The sequence below is a fragment of the Vicia villosa genome, linkage group LG6 (assembly GCF_029867415.1).
Source record: "Vicia villosa cultivar HV-30 ecotype Madison, WI linkage group LG6, Vvil1.0, whole genome shotgun sequence".
NCBI classification, from domain to species: domain Eukaryota; kingdom Viridiplantae; phylum Streptophyta; class Magnoliopsida; order Fabales; family Fabaceae; genus Vicia; species Vicia villosa.
Genome location: NC_081185.1, coordinates 30,744,583 through 30,758,803, shown reverse-complemented (window position 1 = coordinate 30,758,803; position 14,221 = coordinate 30,744,583).

The window sequence follows — 14,221 nt, the reverse complement described above, 5'->3', positions numbered from 1 at the left end:
CTGAGTTCAAAGCCCATTGGTATCATTTTTCATGTTTTTTCAATGTTTTATATCCAAAAAAATAAATATATATATTTTACCCCCTGCAATGTTAGCAAATTTTGATATACCCCCCTCGTAAAAAAATTAATAAGTAAATAAAAGTTAAAATAAAATCCACGTGGACATGCCACTTAAGAAAAAATGAAGGTTCCATGCCATTTGGTTAACTGAGGGGACAAAGACACAAAATCTTAACATTACAAGGAGGAATCCAATTTTTTTATAGGGGGTAAACCGAATCTCGCTAACATTACAGGGGAATTTCATATTTAACCCTAAATAAGAGGAAGAACAACAATATGACAGATAGCAACTCCGTATGCGATTGAGAAGAGCGGGCTACAAAGTTAGCACTCCAATGCTCAAGTTAGTATGTGAGGAAGAAGAAAGAAATGAAATTGAATTTGAAACTTGTTACCTCAATTTGGAGCCTTCTCTCTATATATAGAGATGAAAATAACTAACTTGTTATTTGTTAGTCGAGAAATCCAGAGAGTTATTGGATGCACTTGCAGTTGAGATTTTTTATGATGATTAGGATGATAATCCTTGTGTTGAGAAGGTTATGGAAGTGTCGCACGCTCGCGAAAAATAATAGCCTAGAACAACAAAGTCGCCACCAATTTTTTTTATCCCAATCATGGGAAGGGAAAATATCGAGAAAACCCATAAGAAAGAAACTGATAAAAAAAAGGTCTTGCGACCAAAGATCGGGTAAGGAAGTCGGTTACGCAAGGGGAAGGTATCAGCACCCCTCACGTCTGTGGTACTCCACAGGATCAACTCAAGCTTGCTTCTAATTTAAGGGTGTGTTATCTAAGAGTCTAAAGCCTAGTGCTAAGGGAATATGCACGCAAAAAGTGGAAAAAGAAAATAAACAGAAAAGAAGGAATATTTACAAAATTATGCTCGCTTAGGCCCCGCGACCTAATGCCTACGTATCCTTTTTGAGGAATCAGAGCGCCATAGTTTGGCTCAATATTTTTTTTTGTGTTTGTGTTTTTTATTGGACGAAGTTACATTCGCATTAGGATAGCTGCTCGCTGGATGGAGTCTTATGCGTTACCTGTCTGCGATAGAAAGGAAGTAACATGTCCGATTATGGGGAAGAAAGCCCTGAAGGCAAGAGAGATGAGAATTGTTTGTTGAGTGTTTTTTAGAGGTTAGTAAGTCAAATGGTCCCTCATAAGGTGGGGGTATCTGAATACTTTTGTTTAGGAGAGTACATCAGACGGTCCCTCATAAGGTGGGGGTATCTAAATACTTTTGCTTAGGAGAGTACATCAGATGGTCCCTCATAAGGTGGGGGTATCTGAATAATTTTCCTTTATTTATCGAATAGAATTAGAGTGTTTTTTAAGATTTTGTTTGTTGTTCTTTTTTAATGGATAGCACACCAGATGATCCCTCATAAGGTGTGGGTATCTGAATGCTTTCTTCCTTAAGAATTTGAATATGCTTAGAGTGTTTTGAAAGTTGAAAAAGAAAAAGAGAAAGTGAAAGTCTAATTGTAATATGAAAGGGGAAATCCTAAGTCCCAATATTGTTATGCACATCTACCTAATATTTTTGGGATTTTTAATTAAAAAGAGAAAATCAAAAAGCTAAACTTAAAACATATTTTTAGGTTTTTAATATTAAATAAAGAGAATAAAAATCTAATTGTAAATAAAATATTTTGGATATTTTTAATATGACAAATAAATATAACATGTTTTTGTTTTTATTTTAAATATCATGAATATAAAAGAAATAATAAATAAAAACTAATAAATAATAAAATAAACTAAAGTAATTGGGCTAACAAAATAACTAAAAGAGGGGGGTGCTGGAAGAAACAGGGCGTTGGCCCATAGTCAATGACCCAAATTAGAAACAAATAGTCTTGGGGATGAGTGAAGCGCTGGCAGGGTGTATAATAGTAAATTCGTTGGGCTGAAGCATCAGAGGCCTAATATATATTTGAATTAAAGTCGAAAATTTTACTTTGTACCCTTACTATTGTCTTTGTACCCGTACAGTTAAAATTTTTGGACCAAATTACCCTCGTATAAATAAGTAATTTTTTTTCATTTTCCTCTTTTCACCCTTTGTTACCGAAAACACTCTGATAAATTTAAAATTTCACAAACCGAAACACTTTTCGCAACAGTTCTGGTTCACAGCTCAAACAAACCGGAACACTTTCGGTTTACATGAAAGCTCATCGGAACACTTCAGGTAACTCTTCCGCTTTTGCTTCCAATGTGCAGACTCAACCCTAAAAATAAAACAAAGTAAGTATACCAAAAAAATAACATCGTAAAAATTAATACATACTAAAAAGACAAAATTATGACATACCGATTAGTCGTGGTGTTACCGAAATGAAGCACTCGATCAATCCATGCGCCTACAAATCTTTGCCTATATGGAATCAACCAAGTGTTTTTCACGTAATCGAGGAAGTCACTACAAGCAAAGCATGCTTGCTCAAGATATTGCAACCATTCACCATACTGAACCTCATTACGAGCCCATACAACATCTCTCCACAATGTGTTTATCGTCTCTTGCATATCTTTCACCATGTATTCCTTGCATTTCATCCCAACATTTTTGTTAATGTGAAATCGACATAGCAAATTATGCGTCGTGGGAAACACAAATTGAAATGCTTTCATCAAAGCAAGATCTATATCCGTCAAAATCACTTGTGGACCCAGATCTTTCTTCACAAACAATTGCTTCAGCTTATCCAAGACCCAACAATAACTTTCTGTCTGCTCACACTCCATATAAGCAAATGCAACAGCAAATGTCAACTCGGTCTATGTCATGCCAACTATTTTAAACAGAGGTTGTCTATATTTGTTTGTCTTATATGTGGCGTCCATAATCAAGACAGTTGGAAAGAGATTCAGCAACTTCACCAAATCTGGATGAGCCCAAAAAATATCTCTCACAACTTCCGAATCATCTCTTTTCCTACTCCAATAAATATAGTTTGCCTCCTCTATAAGCTTAAGCAAATGTTGTATCTCACTTCTTGGACCTCTTATCTCTGCTTCTATCACACTCTTATGCTTGTATATTTGCGTGATCCGAGTAACATTTTTAGGATCTCGCTCATGCAAGGAAATCAATATGTGTCTAGGCAGAACATGTCTCTTTGTAAAATCAACATCAGGCTGCTTCTCATCTGCGGTCAACCTACCAACAAAGGAATGACCTTCTAATCTATCTGGTAATCCATGATTATGAACTCCACAATTAACATCAACCTTCCATCCAGATCCATCTTTTGCTGGAGTCGACCTGATTTTGAATGGACATCCACGTCTCTTAGTCGCACTTTGAGTATCACTTTTACTTGTATTTCCCCCCTTTATCGCAACCAATTATCACTTTGTTGCTTCTCCTCTCTTGCCTGTTTCGGTGTCCGAACGAGTGATAATAACAGTTACTTTATTGTTGATTCCAATCTCTTTAATCCATCGGACAACCTCTTCTCGTGTGACAAATTTTTGAGAAGTTGTGAAAATATCAGTTGTATCTACAGTTCTCTCATTTTTTTGACAAATCTGGACAGGAATTTCCATACCTGGAAAAAAGCGAAAAAATTAAAAAAATGCATAGCCATTCCGGAAGACTTAAGTAAAGAGTACCGGAAACACCCCCGGAAGACTTGGAAAAAGACTTCCGGTTTACATGAAATGTGCTCCGGAAGACTTCATCAAAGTGTTCCGGTTTGAATTCCACCTTTTCAGAACACTTGTATGAAGTCTTTCGGAATACATCTCATGTAAACCGAAAGTCTTGGTGAATGAGTTCTGATTTGTTATTTTACGTACCGGATGACTTGCAGAAAGAGTTCCAGAAATGCAGTGCGTAGGGGTGTAGTTTTCTGATTTTTTTTACTTTTTGGGTGAATAGTAAGAAGTAAAATGGATAAAAACTTTAAAGGGTAAAATTTCCATTTTTAAAAAATTGTAGGGGTACAAAGGCAACAGTAGGGGTACAAAGTAAAATTTTCATTAAAGTCTGACGAGGGGTGTATACATGGCAATTTCGCTGGGCTATGGTTTCTACAGGCCCATAATGCATTTGAAACAAATAAGAGGATAAAATTTCTTTATAGACCCCAATGGGGTGAAAACCCCTGCTGAAAACCCCAAAATACCCTTCGGAGATGCATCTCCAAAAAAACTGGAATTTTGGTTAATTCGGAGATACATCTCCGAAAACACCCAAATAAATAGGGATCTTGGTTAATTCGGATATGCATATCCGAAAAAACCCCAAAAAATGGTCAAAGGTTTCTTTCAGATATGCACAACAATAAAATTGATATAATTTGAGATATTAATTAATTCAGATATCATAAAATTGATATAATTTATAAGTTTTATGAATAATAATAATGATAATTATACTGTTGATATTTCTATTCTAATTCCAACTATAAATTTAAAAATAAAACTCATAAAAATTTAATTAGTTTTTTATAAATTTCATATTAATAATTACTAAAATTATAACTAATACAGAAAAATTATGATTATATAAAAAATAAATACATTAATAATTATTCAACAAAAATTTAAAATAAAAGAGATCAAGTGCAACGATAACAAATAACTCTTTCCCCGAAATAAGAACGATTCGTGCCAATCAAACAAAGCAACGCAAAAAAAAACATGACATCAAGTGCAAGCAATCAAAAGAATATGCTAAAGAAAATGGAAATTCATGGTACCGAATCAGAGAAGAATCGTTGAAGAGATGTTGCATGATGCGTTAAATTTATGGCTTGCAAGTTGGCATTGTTGTGAACGATGGCGTTTCTGTTATTATTGTGTGCAGGTCTGGCTTGCTTTGTCGCGTCGATGATGACGATATCGATGCGACGATGCTGATGGATGTTGTTCAAGAATCGTTGAATCAAGGAATAAGAGTGTTATTGGTGCAAGTTGGATTTGTGTTGCAGAATTATTGATTGAGTCAAACGTAGGTTGGTGAAGCTGCTACGTTTTTCTTCTTGCTTGTGCATGATGGATTCACTGCGTTTGTTAAGAATTTGTTGAAGGTTTTGTTGGCTGATGTGATGCGTGAGCTGTTGTGAGTTATGTTAGAAAATTAATTTAGACCGAATGGAATCGAGGCTAGAATCGTGAACGAAACACTTTCCTTATAGTATTTCAAGCACTCTCGAATGTCTTAGAGTTTTGATGTAGAAATACCCAGGATAATTCAGCCTTATCGAGTTTGCACAAAACAGATGAAAACTCGAATGTAGCGAAGAGTGTCTGAAATTTATTCTAGAGGATTTATGTTTTTGTGTTATGTTTTTCTAAATTCATAATGAATTATTTATAGGCCACATTGGTATTGTTTCACAAGTAGTGACCATTGGTAAAACAATGTCTTTTACCAAAAGTCACAATAATTGGTCTATAACAACACACTTCAAAAGTTGCATGGTTTCATTCTACAACACTTCATGAAGTGTTGACATTTTTCAAATCCACTTCTCTTGTCATTTTGGAACAACTATTATAATAATTACAACAATCCCCCACTTGTTCTAATAATGACAAGATCAATTCCAGAAAGTAGAAAGCAAAAGAGTGTTAATACAGTTAGGTATCTTTCGATTTGAACTTAACCTTAGTAAAGAAAACGCAAAGCCTAATCGGAACGTTAGGTAGCTATGCTTTGAACCGTTATCCCATGTGATCAGACCAACGTTACTATACACACACTCTTTAAAGGTTCTTCGCCTACATATCTCGCCTAGCACTGTTTATGGCCATGTGCTTTTCCTGTTTTCATGAATTTTTCATGAGAGAAAATTTAACTCTCACTTTAAGACGGCACCATCTTGAAATTCATATAGGTGAAGTTCAGTTTGTATCTATTTCTTGAGATACATATCCTCCTCGATATAGAACTTCATTAAGAGTTTTTTTTTTTTATAAAAAACTCAACCCTTAATTATGTAATAGTCAACATTGTCACAAAATGTTGCACTAACTTCCAAATTAACGACTTGTTGTTATCCATTGAATCTTAGGTTAAGATGTATTAACTTCAGATTGGGTTGCTATCATTTTCGGAACGCTTATTCAAAGAGTTTCAACCTCACACCTATCGAGGTTGTCTTTACTAAATCCCAGGCCAGTAGTTTAGTAAATCAATTATTCAAATTTTAGATCAATCGTATATATGTGAATGAAATGATTACATCTTTAATCAATTTTCTCACGAAAGAATGTCTAAGGCCTCAGTGCCCATACTTTTCATTTTACACTTATCTGAATTCTCTTGCTAAGTTGGCTTGACTATCACATTGTGTTAACACCATTGAAACTTGCTTTTAGCCAATGGAATTTCCAATAGAAGGTCCATAAACCATTCAACTTCTTTGACCAACGGGAGTGAGATCCACACACTATGGCTCCATGGTCAAGAGAGTGATGCATGTTTATTTCTTGCTCTCCCAAGAAATATCACCCCAACTAGTGTAAATATCCACTTAGTTGTAAATTTATGATCTCCAGCACTCGATATCCAACTCATATTGGTATATCCTTCTAATATGGCAGGAAACCTACCATAATGGAGGTCAAGACTTTGGTTTTTAAAAGAATCAAAATCCTTGTGATAAAAAATCCTTGTGATGGGCTTCCAATGCTCACCATTTGGATTGTTGGTAAATCTACTCATTTTCTAATTGCAAATGCTATGTCAGATATAATACATTGCACTAGAAAACCAATTTCACTTGCGTATTCTAATATGACCACAAATCTTTCATCATTATTTTGACACTAAGATCAAATTAAATATTCACTTTCTTGAAATGTGACAGTTTGAACTTATCAAGAACTTTCTCAACAAAGTGTATTTGACTAAGTTGATAACCCCCACTATTTTCGCATTACTTTGATCCCCAAAAGAGTGTCAACTAGTCCAAGATATTTTATCTTGAATGTGGAAGTTTACTCAATATAGTGTGTTTGACTATGTTTTAAACCCCCACTCTTTCGCTTTAGTTTGACCGAAAAGAGTGTCCACTATTTCAAGATTTTCATCTTGGTTGTGGAAGCTAGAAACCTCTTTGTTTCTAAGATTCCATTCATCTCTTTGATAATGATCAACATGTAATCAACATAGAGACAAAGGAATATCACATTAATCTTACACAACTTTGTGTACAAACACTTATCACAAGAATTAAATGAAGAAGGTTTTTAGATAATCATGCATGATGATGCAAGAAGGTTTCTAGATGAAGTGAGAGATAAAATTATGAGCAATTTAAAATAAATAGTATGAATTGCAATGAGTACCTTAGTTATGTTCACTTCTCTCAAATCTTCTCTTGAACTTCTATGTTCAACCTTCTTGATCAACTACATCATTGATGTGCATGACACTTTTGATCCTTTTCTTCTTTGATAAACTTTGTCTTCATCAAAACTAAATATAAGATATATTCTTCACAATCTCCCCCTTTTTGATGATGACAAACTCTTTAAATTCTTGTTTTGATAATATTGAAAATTCTCCCCATAACTTGTGTGTCTCCCCTTTAATTTGTGAACTTTGCAATGACAAAGTCAAACTTTTTATGTCATTATTTTGGTTCCTATTTTAATCCTTCCAAGGATTTGACAAGCTTACACGCTATTTGTTCATTACCATGAAGTATATAACCTTCCGGTTTCTCCATTCAAATCTCCTCACCGAGATCTCCATTTAAGAATGTCGTTATGACATCCTTTTGATGAACAATAAGGTCATGCAAAGAAACTAATGCAAATGAAACCCTAATTTTCATTGTGTTTGTGTTAGGAGTGAATTAGTAGTGTTTTCATTTGTCAAATTAACTACCTTTTGAGCTGAAAGTGAACATATCTTGTGCTTTTTAAGGATTTTATGGTTAGAATTGATCTTTAGAGGTTCAATGCTAATTGTGGAACAACTTGCGTCACTTTGGGTGTTATTTGTGCAGATATTGAAGTTTAGAAGTAAAGGCGAAGAAACACGCAGGTGTAGAGCTTCTAGAGAGGAAGAATCACAAAGAAGGAAGGTGAAACAAAGGCCGAGCCGCGCCAATAAGGAGCGAGACGCGCAATCCCTTCTGACTAGGGTTCACGCCGCGCCAATACGTGCCGAGGCGCGATGGTTGCGTTACAAGGATAAATTGTTATAAATAGAAGCCCTAATCCTAATAAGAGGGAGATCTTTGGTGAATGAATTTTAGCGAGCAATCCTATTCCAGAGCAGAAAACAACTTCCGACGAATAATTCAACATCAATTGAAGACATTCCCTTGATGAAGATGAATCCTTCCATGAAATCTTGTGTGTTCTTCATGACTATGGAGAGCTAAACCCCATTGTGTTGAATTTAAGGTAGTAGTTAACCTATGAAGACGCAATTACTTTGATTAATTCCTGTGAACAATTGTTTAAGCTTTATTATCAATGAAAAACCTTGCTTTTATTTTATATCATTGTTGAACTATCAATCGAGAGATAGGGTTTATACTTTTGCCCTAGGTTTTTACATTGACTTGTTGATTAATACTCAGAGATGAGATTTTGAAGAAGTTTTCATAAATCATCGTGGTTAATTCCCTTTATCTTTATAGTTATTATGAGAGATCGAATATCATACCGGTAGAGGTGGTTCTAGATTGATCATTAGACATAATATCAATTTTGAGGATGAATGAAGATAATAACTTAGATAATGTTCACTTGTGGATTAATTGATTATTGCATGTGAATAGGTTGATGAACCCTAGAACTCAACATATTCATTCACCATTGTTATTCATTTTAGCTTTTTATCATTCAATTATTATTCTGTTATATGCAATTCAAGAACAAGCAATCAAAACCAATACTTTTCACTAACTCATTATAATTCGACTATAGAACGGCACCAATATTACTCAGTCTCTGTGGATACGATATATTAGAAAATATTTACCCAAAATACTTTCAACAGTTTGCTACTAGTGCACATGTGTCGAAATAATCAATACCTTCCTTTTATCCAAACCTTTGGTCATTAATCTATCCTTGTAGGTGTTTAGTGTACCATCACTATGATACTTCTTTCTAAACACCCACTTACGTCCAATGAATTTTTATCCTTTAGATAGATCGACAAACATTATTGAATCTATTTCGTCTTAGATAAGATCATGTCAAAAGGATGAGTCCTTTGAAGTTATTTCTTGAAAATCTTAGGATCATCTTCCACTTGAAGAATATTAGGAATCTTACGAACAAAACTCTCACTATATCCTTCTACACAAGAGAAATAAGTCGAAAAATGATTTTGTTCGGTCATAGATGCTTAGCATTTTGGATTCTCTAGCTTATCCTTAGTTCAGGATGTGTTTCAACAATTCTGTGAAAAACTTAATTTCGGTTTGTGTTTCAATAATTTGTGAAGAACCTTCCTCATGAGATTCTTCATTTATGGGAATATTGAATTTCTTATCCTTCGTGATAAGGTTATCAAAATTCCACATCTCATAATTCAATAATTACATTGAACTCCAAATTTATATGTCTATATAAATTATGATCCATAATGAATTCATTTATTATATATTCAAAAACATAAATCGTTTTGTTTTCACCATTTATGATACTTACACCACCATGAAAAGGTTTTATTCCATACGAAGAAATCCGTTATGAAAAATGTTTCATTCCGAATTAACATATATGTGTAACATATAGAAAATAAAACAAAATATAACCATTGTAATACAGTGAAACAAATAATTGTTAATTATTTTACAACATTGTATATATTACATCACCGTAAATTGTCTTAATTTTACAGTGATAATGTTTTCAAATTGTAATGTCTGTTAGTGAAACACACCCTTATTTGAAAATGTTACTGTTGTACAACTTCAAGTTTGATACGTAGTGTTATTGTGGCACATCTTCAATTACTACTCACGTCGAAAAGCATCATTACAACATTTGAAAACTCTTTTAAAATTGACATATATATAAAATTATTTCAAACTCAATTTCAATGAATCCATAACTCTTAATCATTTAAAAAAAACATAATATCAATAAACTGGCTATCATATCAACTATTAGAAAATTTTCATATCATAAATTTTGATGTCATGATATTTTTAATGTTCTAATTTCTATGAATAGGCAATAAATACGTACCGGATTCATGAGTCGATTCTTTGTTATATTCAGAATGTGTTCACAACAATAATTCATTATTCGATACTTGAAACAAAAGCCTCGTTGCCATTAAACAAATACTATAAGATTGTTAGAAATTTAATTTAGACCGAATGGAATCGAGGCTAGAATCGTGGACGAAACACTTTCTTTATAGTATTTCAAGCACTCTCGAATGTCTTAGAGTTTTGATGCAGAAATACCCAGGATAATTCAGCCTTATCGAGTTTGCACAAAACAGATGAAAACTCGAATGTAGCGAAGAGTGTTTGAAATTTATTTTAGAGGATTTGTGTTTTTGTGTTATGTTTTTCTAAATTCATAATGAATTATTTATAGGCCACATTGGTATTGTTTCACAAGTAGCGACCATTGGTAAAACAATGTCTTTTACCAAAAGTCACAATAATTAGTCTATACCAACACACTTCAAAAGTTGCATGGTTTCATTCTACAACACTTCATGAATCCACTTCTCTTGTCATTTTGGAACAACTATTATAATAATTACAACAAGTTATTGTTTGGTCTCTTCTTCTCCTTCTTATCAATCGCGTTTTGATGTGTGTGTTGTTGTGAGGCTTTGCGTTGAATTTGTTGTTGCTGGGTATGTAGGTGTTGTGATGTTTATGATGCGTTGCGTGTGGTTGTTGAGTTCAGTCTACAGGTGAATGGTGTTGTTGTTGACTATAGCAATCGTAGTGGATCTGCGGAGGAATGGCTGAAAGTGTTGTAGCGTTGGAGTTGTATTGAAATCCGTTGAAGGAACTGCATAGTTGATGAAGATTGCTTGGCTGTTGTAGTTTGCAATTCGAAATTTGCGAGTCGACGTAGGTTTCGTGTCGATGAAGATGACATTGACTTAATGATGATGATTGTTGCGATTTGAAATTGGTTCAGTTTACGATATGAAGTCGTTGTTGCATATTTGCGTTGTTTTCATGAAAGTTGAAGTAGAGTTGCATCGTGAATGTTGTTGAAGTTGGATGCTGAGATGTGATGAATTTGCAAGATGTTGGAGGAGACTGTTGTTTGGATTTTATCAGAGTCTCAGCTCATTTTATTTCCTCCTTTTTTCTTGTTTTTTTAGTGTGAAATTCGGTAGAGGTTTTGGGAGGTAAGCAGAGGTGATTTTGGTTCCAAGCGAAACAGGAAAAAACTTTTTATGAAGGTCTTACGTTGAGTCTGAAAATTTTATGGAGGAAGCTTACTTTGAATTTTACAGCATAATTTACAACTTTTCTCCCTCTCTTTCCTTGTGAATGATACACTCTTATATATAGATTGAGAGATGAGGGTAAAAGAGAGAAATTGGTGAGGGATTTGGATGAGGAAAGAAGGAATCTTGTTGGTAGTGGAAGGCACATTTTGCTGATATTGTGGGATTATGGAGAGGAAAGTGTTAGAAATTTGGGTATGATAATCCTGGATAACTTCGAAGAATCGTGTTCGTACACTTTCCGAACAAAGTATTTCGACCCTATTATTGCCTGGGTTCACGAAATCTTTGTGGGGATAATTCTCGAAGAACAATCTGTTTCTGACAAAAGAAAACTGATCAGGAATGTAGAGAGAAAGTATGGTTTTTCGTGTAACCAAAACCGAGGCCAAATGACTCCTTATATAGGAGATCAATAACAGAAACCGAAAAGACACAACTGTTCAGAAAACAGTCATGTCTGTTGGAAAATGGTACAACTGTTCAGAAAGCGGGACCCCAGCCAAGGGCTCTGCTCTACCCCTTGGACCCCGACGGGGCGCTGCCCCGCACTCCGCCAGGGGCTCTGCCCCTTGGACATCGACGGGGCGCTGCCCCGCATCCCGCCAGGGGCTTCGTCCCTTGGAACCCCGTTTCAATTATTCGTATTCAATTACACGTTTGGCTCGACGAGCGTGCACTCCGCACTACCCTAACTCGTTTCAAGCTTAACGCATAATTGCATCGGCCTATAATAAATCACATTACTACCAAAATACATTGATGATACTAAAATCACCAACAGAAAGGAATTCGTGTACTATTGTGGTGAGCTGGGCAAATTTTGTTGAATATTCTATCTTTTGTGAAACTTTGCAGAAGATGGAATGGTGATGTCATAAAAAATGGAATTGATAAAACTTTGGAATGAAATTTTCCTCTTTGCTACAAATTGAAAACGCGTGAAACATTGCGTGGTGGACCCCAAAATTGAACTTGGAAAAGGGCTTGAAACTTGGACCAACATCAAGAATGATAATGGGCCTTTGCAAGTGTCTTTCAATAAATGAATTGGACCAAAATAAACCTCTCTTTAATTAATGATAATTTCTTTTTACACTCATATATCTTCTTACGAACCTGCGGTAAAATTCCTAAAATATTAATATATTTCGGATGTGCATCTCCGAAGGTTATGCCTTTGGGGATGCATATCCAAAATAACTCAATTTTTGATCTTGGGATTTTTCGCATATTCATATTTGAAAATACTCAATATTTGTTAAAAATTAAAATCAAGTTGAATCAATTGTATTAATAGTATAATTAATTGTATTAATCAAAATATATAATTAAATATATACCATTTTAATCAAGATATATAATTAAATATATACCATTTTTATCAATATATATAATTAATTAAATCTTTAACTGCATAATGTTGTGACAAATTAATTTTATAATTTAAAAAAAGGAATTACTTTTATAATTTAACCACATATCAAATATATACCATTTAAAAGTAATTACTTTTATAATTTTTAAATAAATTGACAAATAAATTATTACAAAATTAAAATTTTATTTAATCTTTTTATTTCTTATTTATAACAATTTGTATTTAAGTTATTCCTTATTAATAATAACTCACTCTAATTATATTATAACTATATTATAAATAAATATTTTTTCAAAATAAAATAAAATATTGAAATATTGGAAGGGTATTTTGGGGTTTTCAGGAGTGTTTTTCATCCTATATGGGTGTACAAAGAAATTCTCTTAATTAATTATACCTACAAAAACAAAAAGAAATAGAACAATACAAATAACAATAATAAAATATATGTACAAACGATTTAATAATTCTAAGTCCAAAATTAAAATTAAATTGAATTCTAAAATTAAAATTATAAATCAAAAGGTTAGTAAAATGATCAAAAATACTATTAAAAAAATGCGGAAATTGAACGTATGCATATATATATTTTTTATTTTTCTTGAATGAAATGCAAATATGCTAATGCCTTAATAAAAGATGCAAATGAATGCAAATCTTAAGCCGGTTAGAAAAAATCAGGAAGGCAAATTTTTGGTTACAATAGTTGCCCTATTTAATCATCTTAAACCTGAATGCACGAATTGTGATCAGCTTTTCGGGCATTCGAGGTAGAAGAGGATTAAATACAGAAGAAACTGACAATTTGCTTGAAGAAAGATAGGATCCGCTGGGGAAAAAGGATATCAACTTTACTGGGGAAGAATGCATCAACTCTGAGTTGAGAAAATTAACTTTGGGTTAAAAATGAAATACACACCAACTCTGGGTTGAGAAAGAGAGACAAATAACAACTCTGGGTTAAAAGTCAAAGGGAAAAGTCTCAACTCTAGGTTGAACAAGATATAGACATCAACTCTGGGTTGAGATAAAATAGGAAAGTCAACTCTAGGTTGAATAAGATGTAACTATCAACTCTGGGTTGAAAGAAAAAAGGAAAGTCAACTCTGGGTTGAATAAGATGTAACTGTCAACTCTGGGTTGAAAGCGAAAAGGAAAATCAACTCTAGGTTGAATAAGAGATAACCATCAACTCTGGGTTGAGAAATAAAAGGAAAATAAACTCTGGGTTAAAAGAAGGGGAAAGTCAACTCTGGGTTGAATAAGCTGGATAACAACTTTGGGTTAAACAAAAGATAAATATCAACTCTGGATTGAGATAGAAAGGAAACTCAACTCTGAGTTGAACAAGAG